Here is an 18,964-nt window from a genome sequence, read left to right as displayed (position 1 = left end):
ACCACGTGAAGGCCGGATCCGTTTGGGTTGATTTTAATCCTACAGGTCAGTTTGTGTCTGCGCCGATCAATACCCCCGAGAGACTGCTCTTGCTTTCATCCGATTCTCGGCTTGGTCAAAAGCTTGCAGCTGCCTGAGTTGGGGGTCTGATGAGGATCATGAGCCGGATGGGGGCTGAGTGAGGGTCCTGAGCCGGATGGGGGCTGAGTGAGGGTCCTGAGCCGGATGGGGGCTGAGTGAGGGTCCTGAGCCGGATGGGGGCTGAGTGAGGGTCCTGAGCCGGATGGGGTCTGATGAGGATCCTGAGCCGGATGGGGGCTGAGTGAGGGTCCTGAGCCGGATGGGGGCTGAGTGAGGGTCCTGAGCCGGATGGGGGCTGAGTGAGGGTCCTGAGCCGGATGGGGGCTGAGTGAGGGTCCTGAGCCGGATGGGGGCTGAGTGAGGGTCCTGAGCCGGATGGGGGCTGAGTGAGGGTCCTGAGCCGGATGGGGGCTGAGTGAGGGTCCTGAGCCGTGCAGAGGGAGCAGGGCGGCGCAGCGGAGTGAATTTTGTGCCGAAGGCTGAGAGAGAGAGGGGGGGGGGGGAGTGCTGGTGTGTTCTGATGTGCCTGACGTCAGCGGGCTGACCTCTCCTCCCCACCCCCTCCTTCTCCAGAGTGTCTCGGAGATTAAGAGACTGTGAGAAAGAGAGAGGACTAAGTGAGGGAGGGAGCGAGGAGATCCTCGAGAGAAACGTCGCCCGGCTGCTCCGTGTTGAACTGCGACCCGGCAGCGGACCAACACGAAGATACATTCACGCTGGCACTTTTGAACGCCCCACTCTTCCCCGTCATTACCCCCAACCTCCCCACCCGCATCTCCCGTAGTTGTGCACCTTTCGCCGCGGAGCCTGCGACCCGCTTCGATGTTGGATTACTCGGGGGCCAGAGACGGTAGCCCTGCTCTCAGGCAACCACACAGCTATGCCGAACTGACCGGACTGACATGCTGAGGTAAAGACAGCCTCGTCTTTTTTCTCCCCCCACCCCTTAACTCTCGGTCTCAAGATTAGAAGCTCTTCTTTCTGGGTCTTTGCATTACTGGGGGGGAATTGTACGTGGAGTTGGATTCTGCGAGGGGGAGGTGTGAGAGAGAGAGAAAGACGGGGGTTATTTCGCTTTAAGGTTAATCCGAAAAAAAGTGCAGCAACCAACTGCTTGTAAAATATTCCTCGCTCGCCCTCATCCATCTCTCTCTCTCACCCACACTCGTACATCATGGAAGACGTTTGACACTGGATAGAATAATATGGACAAGATTTTAAATGCTGAGAATATCCCAAGATTTTCTGTTTCCTTTGCAAAGGTCGACCGGAACATTCCGGGTCAACACCTGGGTGATGGGATGTGTGGAAATTTCCCCAGTCTCACAGATTTGGCCATCCGTTATTTTCCTCTCCTTTTGCCGTTTCGCGCATTTAATGCGGGTCTTGGCCGGGCTCCGCAATGGTGCTTGCGGCGGCCGGGATGGGTTTCCTTGACCGAGGTGCGGGACTGTAGGGGTGCGGGCCACGAACACAGCACTCACCACCGCTCCGTCTCCGCCGACCACCCTCCCTCCCTCCCTCCCTCCCTCCCTCGTGCAGTCTCGCCGCGTCTTGCACACCCACAGTCCAATCCTGGAATCAAAAGTTGCGAACACACACACTGTTACAACCCCGGTCTCTCTCCCTCGCAGACACGCATGTTCACAATCACTTCACCCACACGGGCACTTTCACATCCACTCACTCACCCGTGCACACAGACCCATACGCCCACCCATGTCAGCGCTCACGCCAACATTTTTCTCTCTCCCACTCTTCCAGTCATTTGAGCCTTCCCCTCCCTCTCCGTCCCACCGTGGCCGCGAGGAGGGAGGGGGAGAGGGTGTGTGAAAAGCAGCCTGTGTGCAAACCAGCGGGCGAGTCCTCCAGAAAAGTTGTCAGGAATGCACGGAGGATCCCGGGGGTCGGGGGGTCGTCCCGAGAGCGAGTTGGCCACGTCTGCTGGACCCTGCGCTCTCCAACTTGGCTCACACATTGACCCCCCCGGTGAACGGTCAAGGCAACCCGTGAATTCACCTTGTTCAATTTAATGAGTATAATTATATCTGCAATTATTTCGTTTTAATTACCCTCCAATAAATCAAAGCGTCTATTCTTTTTGAATGTGAGTCCAGCTGGCAAAAAGGCACAAATCATTTTGATAGCTTGGAACTCCTAATTTTCCAGACAGTTACTTTGTATTTTTGCTTTTTGGAGTATTTGGAAAAACACACGGCGATGAAGGATTAAAAATTCTACCCCAACTCTAGTGGAATCTTTTGAACCTGATATTGTTAATCTTGGTGGTTGTCTGGGTGGAGAGTTTTTATCCCCCCTCTCCCCCCGGGGGGTGGGGGTTCCTGTTGGGATTCATATGCCAAGTGATCGAAAACCTAACTGGTTGTGATAATACACTATGGATAATATCATGGAATCTGTAGCTCACAAAGTCATTATTTTTAATCCACTGCACCCCCCCCCCCCCCAACAAGGTGAATCTTAATCGCTTCGTCTTGAGCGTGCAGTCCTGAATTTCACTGGTGCAGGGTTCACCCCTGGCAAAAGTGATCTTTGAAAGGGCCCCATCATTTCTTTCGGCTTCCTTTTGTTTAATCCTTTTTTTACGGGTGGTGGACAGCCCCGTTCAGGATTGAGCCTGTGATCAGTCACTGCAGACAGACCTGAAATGTGTAACCACATCCACCAGATTGGAATCCAGTCGTGTTTTTAACACTATTCGCTCATGTATTATCAATGATGGACTACCAAGAGCAAAAGCTCTTTCCCCCAAAAGGCTTGTGAACCCCTCGGGTTTGAGTCTCGAGAAGTCCCATTTTCCGATCTGCAACAGCCGGTATGTCAAAGTTTCACCTGGTTTTCCCAACAGAGCGTGTCAGAAATAAAACTTCTCACACATGAGTCTCTTTAAAACTGATGACACGACAAGCTTTATTTACAAGTCTGCAGAGTTGGACTCAACTGGCTTCTCACCAGTTAAGCCCCGATACATACAGTGCATTGATTTTTATACCCTTATTGTTTGCCCTTCCCCTTCTTATTAATACTGTTTTAATTGGTTAGTATTACAAAAGCATTCTAAGCATAACTGCATTTTTAATGATCACGTTCGTTACGTACGCTGTGAACTCTACATACACTAAATTCTGTTTCTCACCCTTCTTATCAATCCTTTGTCTCCTGCATGTCTCTCACTATGACCATGAAAAGATAGGTTTAAAAAAACATATTCAGCAGATCCTTTTGTCCTTGACTGCGAGTAAACTCCCTGTCTGTTCTGGCTTCCCTGTTTATGATTAATCATCACATTTTAACTTAAGTCATTTTAACCTAAATTCTCTATATAACAGAGCGGAACAGTGATCCAGAAAGTGCAGTCCAAACCCGGGGAGAAGTGAGGGAACATTGGTGTTCCACCTGTTCTGCTTTTTGACTTGATTAAGGCAGGCACTATTTTGAATCTGTCTAGTATTCAATGAACAGAACGTCTGTTGTATCCATTCCAAGAGACCTGTATTTCCTTTGATTGATGAAAGGTTTGGTAGGTGGAGCTTGATGTCCAACCAATGCAGATAGGACGAGACTTTTTCAATTTCACTCTGCTGAAGTCTGTTTCCTTCCCTTTGTGACCATGTTCAGGCACAATCCCCCCCCCCCGTGCACTTTGACTTGCAGCTTTTTTTGATGAAATATACTTCCACTTCATTATTTTTGCTCAGTGTTTGAAACGGATATTGCTTCGGTAAATAATGAAAATCAAACAGATAAGTATCGCAAAATCAGTTTTCTTTCATTCCCTGCCTTAAAGGGTCTCAAATACTGAATGCAAAAAGAGCATCAAAGGCGCTACGGAGTCATCTGGTGAAATAACTAGGTCACTGAAGTGCTCAGTTGAATACATTTTAATCAGCACTTTGTTCTAAACAGAGCGAGATTGTGTGCGTTGTTGCACCCACCTTGCACAGCAAACGTGTTGCTCGGATTTGGTTGAAATGGTGAACTGCACGTTCAAATGGGTTGGTGGGCCTTTGAAGATGAATGTTGGATGATTTTGATACTGCCTCTGTGGGGGGGGGGGGGGAATGTGCCTTCTAAAACTTGATTGTGACAAATGTGAAGTCGTCTTGACATGGGAAAACAATACACATCCTTCACATGAACCGTTGCCATTTCAGTAACTGAGTTTAGCTTCAGATCGCCCACCATTCCACTAGCTGAAAATTCTTTGTTTAATGTTGTCTGCTAGAAACAATTTAATTCCATTTTGTGTCACACTGCAAGGTTTGCCAATTTGAAAGAGTGAAATTATATCAAGACATGTTTCAGATCAAGGCTTGCTATTTAAAATGCACGTGTCTGATATCATCAATTGTTGCATTTATAATTATGATCAAACATGACGATGAGAGAGAAAAAAAACATGCAGGTCTTTGTCTTTTGTAACTCTTGAAGTTTACAACTGAAGTACCAGGGAGTCTTTGCCAGTAATTGACATATCCTGCTGTTCAGTAGCACCCAGTTACAAAAAAAAATAGCTGTTCGGCTATTGCCACATGCAGCTGTCTGTCCTTGCAAGCTTGGGTTTCAAGAGTGGTGATGGATGTGGTGTGCCTTTTGGCCAGTTGTGAGGTTTTCATGGCGTTCAGGAGTAATGATGGAGATTGCAGACAGCTCTTGAATGAAAATGTGCGCAAACAATTGGTATTGTAAACACGTGAAAATCAAATAAAAATAGCAGACTCAGAATATTTAGGAAAGGGGGTGAGCTTTCAGTTCAAACAGTGGAAGCTTTTTATTCCAATGAAGGCTTTAATAAAGGGAGTTTCAATTCAAACAGTGGAAGCTTTTTATTCCAATTAAGGCTTTAATAAAGGCCTGATTTTTTTTTTCTGGTGGTAGACAATGTATTTTCCTTGAGACAGTGGTTATGGTTCAGTTTCTCAAGAGTTGGTCAGTGGAATCCTTCTCTGTGTGGATATTAGAAATGGACCTGAACACGGTGCATGATCCAATCTGTATGGAATGAAGCACCAACTGAAGAAAAAGCTATATGGGATGGAAGACGAGATGTTATATGAAGGTTCATAGTTCCACTGTATTAAGCAATTCTTCTATTGTAGAAATGGAATGTTTATTTAAAAGTTAGGAATATTGTGAATGTTAAAATTGTGTTGTGAATTGTGATCTCAATGTGCCATCAAGCTCCTAAGAATCAACTGCAAATTATGTTTTGCAGTTTAGTGGGGCTCATGAAGTATTAAATCAGCTGGTTTGGAAATCTGGATAAATGTTGAAAGTGAGAGCCCTCCCAAACTTCAGGGTTCTGGTGCAAAAGAATGTGCCCATTTCGAAGAAAGCAAGCACAGCTTTCTGGAAAGGACAAATAGGGATTTCTCCCAGCAAATGACAGGTTTCTACAGATTCATACAGTGAACGTGTAAACCTAACCCAATGCTGGAAAAATGGCTTTGCAGGGACCTTGTGTTTTATTGACTGTCCTTTTTGTACTGGTACATTGAGGACAACTCCGATACCTTACATTGGTCTGAATTGGCTTTTTTTCCCCAAATGTTTGTATCTGGATATGCTTAGCTGTTTCCTGTTTAGTGCCTGGATTAAATTATAGTCTCTTTCTATTAATAGCAAACAACACTGTATTTACCAATATGCATCCTCCCATTTCGAGGGTGGAATTGCAAACAGAAAATAATTTCTGAAGATATGGCAGTGTGGTCTTAAATTGTTTGAATGATAGCAAGGCTATGTGCCAGAATTGTTACTTATTCAACTGCTTCTCACTGCTTATTTGCACTGGAACTAGATTTGAAAGTACGTTTTCAAAGTATAACCAAATTTAGCAGTGATTTCAGTGTTTTGTTAAAATGCAGAGGGGAGGATGTTTTTTTTTCTTGTTGCTTTTGCACCATGGAAGTAGTGTTTGCAATTGTTTCATTTTCCCCTTTTCCTTATTCATAATTGAGAAATTCATTTTTGAGGTTTGTACTTTGGACTTGGGGCAGATTTTTGGCCTGGTACAGTTAGCATATTGGTTAGCAAGATGCTGTTACAGTGCCATCGACCAATTTTGTGCTGTCTGTAAGGAGTTTGTCCATTCTCTGTGTCTGTGGGGTTTTCACTCTCCAAAGCGTATGGGGTGAGTAGGCTAATTGGTGTATTTGGTTGGCACAGGCTCATGCACTAAAAAGGCCTCATACAATGCTGTATCTCTAAATTTAAAAAAAACTAAAGCAGCTTAAAAAAGGAGCTCAGCCCATCCTGTAAATTGTTTACTGGGAAATGAGATCCCAGTGGGGAAGTCATTCCTGATTGTGTTGCACTGTCTTCTGGCAGGTAACTTGTTGGAAAAGTTTCTTGGGTTGTTGAATTTTTTTGCTTGCTTGGACCATCTGGGATTTGGCTACATGTATTTATCTTGCTGTGCATTTGGGTAAATGATGTGCTTGGAGTTTCTGTGGTGTCTCCGTCCCCATCACATAATTTCCTTGCAAATGACGATGTCAGGGTGAAATAGTGAACATTTTTAGATTATTCTCACCCCCTCCTTTACAGGTTATTACCCTGGACTGTCAAACTGAGCAACAAGTTTTGCAGGAAAGAGCAACACTGAGATTAGTAAGGGTGAGAGTTTGCAACTGTAGGTGGCGTATTTAGGCCTTGTTATGTGTCTCATTAAGTAAAATAGGGCTTTACTGTAAGTTTGTAACATTGTTGTAAGAAAAATAGAGGGTTATGGCTGTGATGTCAGGAAAAAAATAGTTTTGGAATAGGTTTACATAAGTCGGCCCAACATTATGGGCTGAAGGGCCTGTACTGTTTTATTCTCTTTGTCTCTGCAGAAGAGACTGGAGATTCTCTGGAGTTGTTAGAAAGTTTACAATCACTGCTTCGTTTGATTAATCCCCTCACAGGAACTGAAATGCATTTTTTTAAAAAATGGAGGTAAATTCCAAAGGCCCCCTCCTCCCCCCTCCCATGGATATTTAGAATGGAAATTGAAATTGAAAGATTCCCTTCATCAAATATTAACTGGTGAAATGACAGACTGGCCGGGTCATTCTGCTTGATAGTAAAATGTAAAACTATTGTTAATTTGAAAGCAGAATGCAATCAGCAGCTGGTGAGTCCTCCCTCCCGTAACTCAGAGGGAGCTTCTCAAGACTGTGAAGCTGGCAGGGGAGAGGCTAATGTTGACAATGAAACTAATGTCGACCAGCTCTGCTTTTCAGGGTGTTTAAAACAGAAGCTTTTCTCTGCTGGCTTCTGGGGAAAAATAATGTCCCATTTGTTGGGTTCTTCCCATGCTCATTGTCCCTACCCACCCAAGTCGAAACATAGTCCACCCCCCCCCCCCCCACCGGTCATTGGGAATGCGCTGAAATCTGAGAGCAGAAAAAATCTTCAGCCTCCAAACGAGTTGGAAAAATGGGCAGCCTGCCCAGCATATAAAGAAGCTTTCTCTTCCCGCCTTCCCAACTTAATTGAACAATTGGCCATCTGTTCAGCACCCTCCTCCCCACCATCAGGAAAATTTCTTGGAATATCACCTTTGAACCATACCTCAAATCTCTTAACTTGACTCCTCCCTCCTATTGGCATTCCCCACATTCCATCATCTTATCTCTTATTTCTTTGTCATCTTCATCTCTGTTTCACTTCCCCTTGCTGCTACTTTCATTCTCTAACTCTGCCTTGTCTCTCCATTCCTTTTTGATTCTCTCCCTTGCCTCACCTCCATCTTCCCCCTTCCTTGCTGGGCACATTGATCCAATCAAAGTGAGTGTGTTGCCGCTCACATGAAATACCTTCCATATGTTTGACCTTCATGAATAACACCAAGGGAGAGAATTTAAAAAATGTTGGAATAATTGAATTATGTTTCCTATTATCCCTTAGATAGCACTGCATTTGATAACGATTCTGCTGGCAGGACTTGTTTTAGTTGGTTGTGTTTCTTGAGTTTCACTTGGGGTCCTCAGAAAGCAAGGAAGTTATGAGGCTGACTCAAGTGTTGATGCCCAGTAGAATAACTAAATTATGTTCGTGAAACTGTGTAATATGTTGAAAATACATCAAAAGCCTATTAGCTTCCCAGTGAATAACCTGACAGGGATTTTAATTTCCCTTCAAAATGTGGTTAATATATGTGTACTTCCTTCTTCGTCGTGACTGGCTGTCTCACTTGTCAACTATGGCTATCTTTTTCCTGAAAAAAAAACTCTTCCCAATTTACTCTTCCAAGTTACTTTCTAATCCCATGGTAATTTGCACTTCCCTAATTCAACACTCTTCCATTTTGTCTCCTTGAGATGAGAGGGAAAAGATTTGAGGGCTTTTTTTCCCACATTGAATTATCTGAGAGGATGAGCAAATGTAGGTTCTTGGGAGTCACTATCTCGGAAGACCTTTCCTGGAACCAACACACCAATGGCATCATGAAGAAAGCCTCTACTTCCTCAGGAGTTTGTGGAGGAGCTAGTGGAGTTGTTCAAATGAACCAGTACGGACTTGAAGGGACAACATGGCCTGTTTCCGTGCTGTAAACGGTTATGTGGTTATATGGTTATATCTGAAAGATTGAAGTCCATTCTAAACAGCAGTGGATATCAGAATTTTTCCAAAGTTGCTGAGAAAGCTGAGGTTTGAACCAAAGTGACTGTGAAGCCACTCCAGCTGGCCACAGGCTCCAAAGTGGAACATTTTTTCCCTGGATTTTGTTGCTGAAAGTGGCCCGGTCGGTATTCCATTTGGGAAACACCTGTGGATATTGTACTAGAAGGGTGCAATCTTAGTCCTGCTATTTTTTTTTTGTTGCTCACAATTGAATAGTTTGATGACATTCTCCAGAAAGGAGAAAAGAGTACTTTATAGCACCAAATGCCTCGTGGCCCCGTCGTCAAACAATATGTCAAACCTCCTGGAAAGAAAGGGAATACATTTGTGAAGAAACGAAGTAAATTATAATTAGGAGGAAATAAAGGAAAGTTGATTTTTTTTTTAGAGAAAACAGCAAAATTTAATAATTTTTCCCAAACTTTTTAAAAACTTGCTGGTGTTGCATTTTGTTTCTTATGTCACTACTGATGTAACCTCAATAAAAATGGCTGGGCCACAGAGCTTGCAAATGCTGGGGAACCAAAAATCTTATTTCTGGACATGAAGATCATATTTGTATTTGTTTTTCCTTTTAACTGTATCTAACTTCAAATATCCCTCTTGGGCATTCTTCAGTACATTTTCTTTCACCAAAGTGCATAAAATTATAGTTTTTTTTTAAATGCAAGAGCTGACTTGAATGAGGGATATATGATGGTTTGGCATGTGTCACTCAACAGAAGATAATAGCGAGTTAGATTTACAAGGAGGCTTCTTGTGATTGTCTGGTGGAAGAAGCTAACATTTTTTTATGTAAAGGCCAATCAGCCTGAATTAGGAAATATGGCTGGAAATGAAATTTATTATTGAAGGGTTTATAGTTTTTGTCTTTCACATCAGCACAAAAATACACCATTTTTGTCAGGAAAGATATTCATGCATGCTTTAAAAAAAATACACTGAAATTCATTTTAATTGTGCCTTCTCTTTCTTGAGTCGCTTTCAGTATTTGCTCTTGCTGGAGAATCCAGGGCTTTCTTGGCTGACTTGTCCCAATGTTCATTATTTGTGAGGATTTTCAGGCTATCTGGTTCCAAGCAGAGAAACAAATTGTCCTTTTGATTGTGTTGCCCACAAATATCTATTTCCACCAGTGTCAATACAGAGCCAGCTGGACCAATAATCCCTCTTGATTCTACTTGCTCAGCTGGGATGGACTGGGACCAATTAAGCCAGAAAACTGGGTGGACCAAGGATCGAATTGGAGACCTTGCAAGCCTGAATGATTCATTTACTTGCAAGACGACCTCATTCCTCTACCGGAGGACCCTGTGACATTATTTATGAGCAAAAGATTTGATGGTGATTTTCAGCTATTTCACTGAGGAAGGATGTCTACAATTGAGACCAGACACTGGATAGTAAATTGGTACAGTTTATGACCACTGGCTGGTGCTTCATTCATTTGTTATTCACCAAACACATCAATTGAATTGTGACATTGATGCTTTTATCTGTAGACTAAGGTAAATACATTGCCAAGGTCATAAAATAATTTAATTGATTAATGAATAGAACAAAACCTTGAAGAGCTGTAAATTAATTTGTATTTTTATTTTTTCCCTTGTAGTTTACTGGGAAGAGTCAGAATAAGTGAACTTTAAAGGTTAAGTGAGTTGTGTCCCACCCCCATCCCCCTCCCATGTATGATTATGCAAACGTAGTCTAAGATTATGGTGACATAATTAATTACACTATTGAGCTTTGGAGACCTGGTAGCTTTCAGTTCATTTTGCAATGTGTGATTAGTGACTTGATCTTGACTGGAGAAGGCCAGCATGTCTTTGAGTCTTTGAGTTTTCCTCGACACCTTCAGTGTAGGAAAGGATAAAGAATGACTTCTTCCTCCACCTGCCACTTGTGGTGGTTGTTCTAAAAATGCCTGAGATGTGGAACTGATTTTTTTTTTAATGTGCGACGACACTCACATTTCGGTAGTTTAGCAAGTTGTCACTTTGCAAGCTCACATGGGAAAAAAAAATGAAGGATATTTAGTGCTCATGAAAAGAAATCGCTATCTTTGGAAGAAATTGGAATGTAGATGGTGGATTTCCTGCTATTTGCATAAACTCACCAGTCCTTTACAACAAAGTACCATGGCATATGATTGCCTATAATGCACTGAATTGTCGACCATTGAGTTCTGAGTTACAGTGAAAAATTTAGTCTTGCGTGCAATATTGACAGTTCATGAAAAGTCACCACCTTGGATTGATGAAAGAAAGTTCAACATAATGGGTATCCAGATTAATTGTCCTGCAGTGCTGAGCCATTCTTGGAGTTTGTCGTGGAAAGTTGGTAGATAATTAAAGCTATTGCACCTAATTGTTAAGGATCTTTCAGGATGTTACTTCCGTGGAAACATATGAGAAATTACATACTGGAATCTGGAACAAAAAAAAATCTGCTAGAGGAACTCAGTGGAGTGAGTAGCATCAATGGGGAAAAAAGAAATAGTCAATGTTGCTGGTTGAGCATAAGAACATAAGACATTGAAGCAGGAGTGGGCCATCCGGCCTGTTGACCCTGCGCTGCCTTTCAGTGAGATCATGGCTGGTCTAATGATGGGCTCCACCTACCTGCCTTTTCTCCATATCCTTAATTCCCCTACTCTAAAATTCAGCCTTGTATTAAATATATTTACTGAAGTAGCTTCCACTGCTTCAGTGGGCAGCGAATTCTATAGATTGAGAGTAAAGCAGTTCCTTCTCATCTTCATCTTGAATCTTCTACCTTGAATCTTGAGGTTATGTCCCTTAGTTCAAGTTGGAATCCTTCATCAGATCATGACCTGAAAAATTGGCCATTCTTTCGGTTCCTACTGATGCTGCTCACTCAACCTGCCGGTTCATGCAGGAGAATGTTTTTTTGCAAGCATTATTGGGAGTAAGCTACAAGAAAGATATTCAAATTTTCATTGCATGACTTCTGATTCTAAACATCTTCACAGCCACAGAGTTACCTTAGAAACAAAAAATGCAACTGTTAATTTGTACATATTGAAATGTCATTGTGGCAATGGGAAACTTGTCTGATTTTCAAAAATGTTGTTTCAGCGACAGAGGTTGGGTGGGTCACCAAAGTTACCTCTGCCTCTTTGAATGCCGTCAGTTTCTATTTTTTACCCACTTGAGAGGGCAGATAGGAAGCAATTTTAACATCTCATTTGATGGATGACACCAGTGAATACAACATTCTCTGAGTCCTGGAACTCTATGTCCCAGTTTTCAGGAACTACCAACAAGTGCATGTACTCCTTGGACTGGATTTATACAAAATGATCAGCTGGTTTGTACTGGTTTTCATACTGTAGTTTACCCATGGAGCCAGTCTGGAGTATACATATTGAAAGGTGACATATGGCTGGTATACATAGGGTGAATATCCTATCTCTGAAAGGGGCCTGAAGTCCAATCTCTCACCCAGGGGCAAGTCTGATATCTTGAGGAAATGAAGACCATGTCATATTGTTAATTCCATGATGCATGAAACAGGCAAAAAATACTGAACATTGAGATACACAGGGAATGGAGAAAAGAGATTTTGTATGCACAGACATAATGCAGAAGTAAATTGAGTTGAAAGAACTATTTTTTTCTGGGAAAGAAAGTTAATTCATGCATTGATTTGAATTGATTTGCCTTGCAAATGTACTGCAATAAAAGATTTTTAAAAATGCACCCTCTTCTACCAACTTACTCTCTGACTGTCCACAGTTTAATATAAAACATGAAAATCTGCAGACACGTAGTTGAAGTAAAAACACAATGCTGGAGAAACTCAGCAGGTCAAACAGTGACCTTTATATTGCAAAGGTAAAATGGAAACAACACCTGATTTTTCCATCTGGGCACTCTCTCTCTAGATGGAAATAACATCAACTTTTCCTGTTTCTCCTACTTTCTTTCCTCTACCCTCTCCCCCTTCTCTTCCCCTTTCAGTTCTCCTCCTTCCCTTCCCTTGCTTAATGCTGTCTCCCCTTCCTTCTCCACATTTCACCTCCTGCCCTTGCGACCACCCCTCCCCTCTACTCCTATTCAGATGCCTGCCAACATGACAGCTATATGTTTTTATCTTTGCTATATAAAGGACACTGCTTGAGCTGCTGAGATTCTCCACCTTTGTATTTTTACTACTCTCAGTTTAATGTATTAATTATAACAGTGGCATGTTTGTGTATGGAGGCTGGTGGTGGAGTACTCTTGTATCAAAGGAGTCTGAACGTTCTTTGAGAGGTAAAGATATGGTGATGAAGTAAGACTTCTTTTCTGAGTCAATTTGGGTTTTAAAATGTTCTAATTCATCTTGGCCACGAGAAGAAAATTAGACCAGATTTGAAGCTCTGCTCACTTGCATTGCCTGAAACAAGATGACCTATCACACCCCTGGCCTGTGCGCTGCAAGCAACTGAATACCTCTGTGTCCATTGTGCAAACCCTTACAATTTTTACTTTTTGTGGACTGTCTGGATTATGTGAAGATGGAGGCAGTCTGTGGCATACCCTGGGATCTTACTGTTTTATTTCCTTTGTTGCTTAATTAATGAATAGGGTGATGCATGTTTGTCAATCCATTTACACCCCTTTTATTTTGATATGATCCATGACTGTTTCAAGATACTACAGTCTATCTATACAGAAAATGGTATTCGAGAGGAAATTAAACCACTATTGGAGTTAACGCACCAATATTTACCCCTCCCTGATAATCATGTTGCTGTAAATGGACAGAATGATTGGTGGATTCCAACAATTTGTCAGCAATTTGAAACACCTACCGTTCACCCTTCCTCTGCAGTCCAATCTCTACCACATTGAACGTCAGGGACAGCAATGGGCACGCGGGGGTGTCAAGATTTTTTTTTTCTAAATTGCACCATTGCTTTGTTACTTTATCAACACTTCATTCAAGATACCAGAGCACATTACTCACTGTGAGGCACCATTTAGAAGGCCACACATGGGGTCTTGTTGTGCTAGGCTTGGCAAAAGTGTGCAACATCAATGCGAGGCCCTGGCTCAAGAAGGCAGCCAACATCATAAAAGAGCCCTATCACTCTGGACACCATCTTTTCTCACTTTTACCTTTGGGCAGAAGGTACAGAAACCCTCTTGGTTCAAGAACAGTTTATTTCCAACAGCTATTAGGCTCTCGACGAACTTCCCCTTCTTACTCCACTAATCGTAAACTACTCCTGCAGCACCAAAAGGTCGGTGTGATTATAATGCCAGTTTTCTTTCACGAAGGTAACTAGTAAGAATTCCAGTGCATATGTACATTGTAATTAATAAATAAAAAGAAAATGAATAGGATTATGCTAGTTTCAATTTGATGAACAGCAAGTTTATTTCTTCAAATTGTAGAAGCTGCATAGTGATTGGTGATCGAAGAAAACTTGCTTCATTGCTGGCAGGATCTGTGTGTTATTTGAGCTTTCCTTCACTGTGACAGTTATAATAGTTTTTGCCCTTCTGGGTTTGTGTCTTCATACTTAGATAATCAGCAAAAACTATTTGTGCCCTGAAGGTTCAATTTTCGTAGGCATTCGCAGATGTTTGTTTCTGCTTTGCTTTTATTTTTAGTTGACTGAAAGAAAGGCTCATTAAAGGCATATTTCCCCAATCTTTTATTTTGCTGAATAAAGGTTTTTTTTTAAAAAAAAAACTTGTGTCTAACCTTTGAGCATTCGATGGTGGCTGTAGCCACAGTAATGAGAAAAGCAATCTAAAGCCCAAGTTTATCTGGGAACCTGATGTCTGTTTGAAGTTGTGCACAGTGAGTGTAAATAAGATCAGAGCTTTAAGGTCAATTATCCATCTCAGTGAAGATGTTTCCATCCTCACAAAACATGCTTTGAAGACCTCATGGCTTGGCTTCAAATGGGGCAGCAGGAGGAATTTTACAATTGATTCTAGTGATCAGAAATAAATTATATCAAGGTTCTTGGACTTTACCTTATTTATAATAAAATCAACTAGCTACAAGATGTTCCAGGTGAAAAACAAATAATGTTATTCCACTACTTCACATTGACACATCATTGAAGATCATCTAGTTAAAATAATTAGTTCATGAGGCTTCAACGTAACTTTTCATTAAATTGTGCGGAATGATCGAAGGGTCCCAAACTGTGATCTTGCTCCAATGATCCTCCTCCAGAGATTTTAAAGCAATGACTTTCTTGTTTTGCCCTTTTTGATTGGTCTGGAAATTTGAATGCCTGGCAAGGACAAAGTACAGCCTCACTTGGGGGAAAAAAATATGGGAAATAGTTAAAATCTACCATGTGATTTTTGGTGCAAATAAGTTGTATCAAAAGTAAAAGTTGCATTGTTTTTTTTATATCTCTATCTATATCTAGATAGAGATATAAAAAAAAGAATGGCAAGGATGACAAAAATATTTGTCAATGTTTAGTTGAAAGATTTAAGGATCAGCCTGACCAATTCTACATCCTCTTTGCTGAATCCACTGACTGGATAGATTTATTTCAATGCATGATGTTTACTGAAATAAACGGTCCCACATAACTGAAGGTTGTTGGCTTGGATGGTGACTTTCAGAACAAAATGATGTGGTCTCCAGTTCAGTTAAATGACATCCAGAAACAACCATTGGAGAATACACCAGATGGGTTGAGGCAGGCCCAGGAGGTTATAGACCTTGGCATCTTTATCCATTCTCAAATGTAATACAATTTCCACCTTTGAGCCTCTTGGCATTTTGTAAAGCTGTTTAAAGATCTTGATTAATGGCAGTGTGGATCCCACGGGTAAGATATTTCATCTCGGGTTTATATGCTTTTCTGAAGTGCATTACTGCTTCAGTAATTTTCCTTAGTGTAACAGGAGAAGTGATGCCTGAATTAGAAGATATTTTTAAGCAGTGTTGCAAACACTTGACAAAGCAAATCACATCCCACTTGCTTCTCTTCCATTGTCTAGTGAGAAGTAATTGGTGAACAATATTCAGGTATGGCATCTATACTTATTTGCTGACTTGAGTAACTTATTTTCAATGTTAAAATATTTCAGTTTCCCAAATTCCTTCCTTTTGAGGACACTGATAATTCCACTGCTGTCTATAACCACCCTCTGGGTTCCTTTTTAGCAACTCTGCCAGATTATCTGCCATCTGTCCTTTTTTTTCCTGAATATTCTGGCTACTTTCCTTTTACTGATCCAAATTTCTCTGATATTTCACCCAATTACCTTGGCAAGTTTCCAGATCTTAATCCTAGTAATTTGAATTGCCTTGGTTTAGATGTGTCACCTCACAGGTAAAGCTGCTGAGATCTAAAACTGAATTTGTGCATATACTTTAGGAAGGGAAACCATGATTGAAATTTGAATTTTCCAATCCCAGGAAGTGAATTGTCTCACCATCCCTGGATAAAAGTTCAGTACAGAGACCACACAAAACCTGGAACCTCTTCATCCAATTGGCTCAGCATTGTACCCAGTAGTGCACTCATCCACTAAGTACTGGAGAACATCCCAGACAACTTTGGTGCAAGACAGCTCCACAATTATAATGTAAACTAATGATATCAGCTTGCATTTTGATACCTACTTTTGGGATGTTGGAGCCACATAAAGTATGAATTGAAGTGTAATCATAGATATATTAGAACAAATGCAAACATTTGAAAGCAAGTTTTAAAAAGCAACAAATAAATTATACAAACTTGACAGATACAATGTGATGTAGTATTTGAAATTTGTGTTGTATTTAAATTATTTTCAATGTCTGTAAAAATTCCTATCACCACACATCCAGCAAATTTACTGTTCCCACTGGAGCACTTTGACTCTCTCCCTACTTTGCACCACCACTTCAGATCCTGCCTTCAGATGCTTTGGTCGGAGATGTGTTTGCTGCAGCTTTAGTTATATTTAAGGTGGGTGCCTCCACTTGATCTTGAGTTCTATAGCTAATAAAGTATAGTTGTTTTTAAAAAAAAAAGTCTCCTTTCCTACCATTTCTCCTTTGCAACTCTTTCATCTGCTCCTGCCCCCGCCCCACCCCACACCTAACCTTTCCAACTTGGATGCAGAATCTCTTTGCTCAAAATTGCATTAATCCATCTATAACACATTTCCGAAATCCACATTTTCTGATAACTGTGATTGGCAGAATCTTGTTGATGATAAAATCCTAAGTTTTCTTGTCTGATGATAATGAGCAATTATTTGATGGTAACTTGTATCAGGGTAGTTATAGTTATCAAATAGCCTGTCAATTCTAATGCCACATGTTAGGCCACCTATACAGGTGAAACCGCTGGTGTTCAATTTCTTAGTGCTTGATTGTATATTAATTCAGCTGGAGTCATGGAGTAAAAGACAGATAGATACAACACAGAAACACATCCTTCAGCCCTTGGAGTGTGCCACCATTAAGCATTCATTGAACCTAATTCTAAACTAACCTCATTTTATTCTCTCCACATTCTGATTGGCTCCTCCCAGATTCAACGTCACCCCCAACCTGCACTTTTCTGAGATGTGGGGAGACCCCTGCAGTCATAGGGAGAATGTGCAAACTCCGCACAGGCAGTTCTTGGATTCAGGATTGAACCCAGGTCTCTGGAGCTGTGGGATAATAGCTCCACGAGCTCTGTCACTGCTGCTATCTACCTGGTTTTCATTCTGTGCGGTTAAACTGGGCATCAGTCACAGATCAGTTGTGTCATTCCAGTGCAGTGATAGTATAAAGGTGCAAATATCAGGATGAAATATTGAATCCGTGACCTCAGTCTTCTCAGGTGGATGTTAAAGATCCACTAAACTACTCAAAGAAGAACAGGTGAATTCTTATGGTGCAATGCCAATTAGTTCTTGTTCGATTGACACAGATGGATAACTGCATCATTTATTTTATGGCTGCTTGCACAGCAGCAGTGACTATGCTACCCAAAGGCCTTGGGGATTCTGGATGTTGTGAAAGGTGATCTTACTGTAAATGCATTTACTTTCGTGTAATCTGAATTAAATTAAACCAATCTATGTTAATTATCTTCATTGCTAAAATGCAATGATGATTGGCACTTGTCTGTCGAGGCTGTGATTCTCGTGTGGGAGTCACTGCAATCTAAAATATACAAGAATTCTGGAAAGCAAACGATTGCAGTATTTTTAAAGTGACTTCTACTTTCCTTTTTTCCCATTTCTGGTATGTGCAAAGCATATGTTTGCTTTTCTATCTACATGGTGTTATCTGGAAGTTATGTTGCAAAATATTTGCTCTCCTCTTATCGTGGATCAGATATGTCTGTGTAATAAGTTGTAATTATTTTGTGCTTGAAAATGTGCAGGAACAACTGGCCAGACATGGAAGAAACTTGCTCCCACTGTAGCTGCACCAATTACAGAACCCAATTCTGTCAAAATTCTCAATAATACACAACTTTGTCCCGCATCGGACTTGTCAGCCACAAACGAGCCTGCAGCTGACGTGGACCTTTTACCCCCTCCATAAATCTTCGTCCGCGAAGCCAAGCCAAAGAAGACACAACTTTTTCAAATAACTAAACTATTTTCTATGCATTATGCTATAATTTGCAAACAAGTCTAATCCAAGCAACAAGTGTTTCCCCAGTTATTCAGCTTTAATTCACTCAATAATTGCCAATTTTCCGTCTGACAATATTTTTCTGAGAATCTAATTGCACCTTATTCAAAATATGAGCTCATTTGATATTTCAGATACTTCTGAAATGAATGGGTTGCAGTTAAAAATAATTTGTAACATTGAGCGGAAGTTCATTTGCACACACAACATATCTTGGCAAGTAGGTGCACTGATAGCGAGCTAGTGATCTTCCTGACCATAAGAAGGGGTCGGAGATGTGTTTGTTGCAGCTTTAGTTATATTTAAGGTGGGTGCCTCCACTTGATCTTGAGTTCTATAGCTAATAAAGTATAGTTGTTTTAAAAAAAAAAGTTTAATTATTACAATCAAAGAAACATCACAATGAGTTACTATCTTCATCGGGTTCTGAGAATTGGTTGCAGGGTTCCAGACAGGATAGATGTTCATATTGAACCTAAATAAATAGGAAGGCCAGAAACGATGTGGGCTTGAGCAACAATCTAACAGAAGCCTGCCAGCCAAGTGCAGTGTGAACATGTCACTGTGAAACCTAATGCTGGACTGAAGCTTGTGCCAGTTGTAATCTATATCAACTGTGGATGGCAGACAGCTGATA

At 41.4% G+C, this 18,964-nt stretch overlaps 1 protein-coding gene across 7 annotated transcripts in view; it reads left to right on the top strand.

The window, feature by feature from the left end:
* Positions 1–594: 594 nt before the first annotated feature.
* Positions 595–18,964, top strand: part of LOC138755303 (receptor-type tyrosine-protein phosphatase delta) — a 1,191,445-nt gene continuing 1,173,075 nt past the window's right edge. For 2 of the 7 annotated variants that reach the window (XM_069921109.1, XM_069921060.1), the window contains exon 1: positions 599–991. The gene's annotated coding sequence lies outside the window, so the exon portion shown is untranslated. Of the gene's footprint in view, positions 992–18,964 lie in introns of all 7 variants that reach the window. The other 5 variants (XM_069921125.1, XM_069921119.1, XM_069921148.1 and 2 more) reach the window with 3 other exon arrangements.

This window comes from Narcine bancroftii, chromosome 1 (genome assembly GCF_036971445.1).
Source record: "Narcine bancroftii isolate sNarBan1 chromosome 1, sNarBan1.hap1, whole genome shotgun sequence".
NCBI lineage: Eukaryota > Metazoa > Chordata > Chondrichthyes > Torpediniformes > Narcinidae > Narcine > Narcine bancroftii.
The sequence above is the reverse complement of the archived record's forward strand: the minus strand, read 5'-3'. Positions and strand labels throughout refer to the sequence as shown.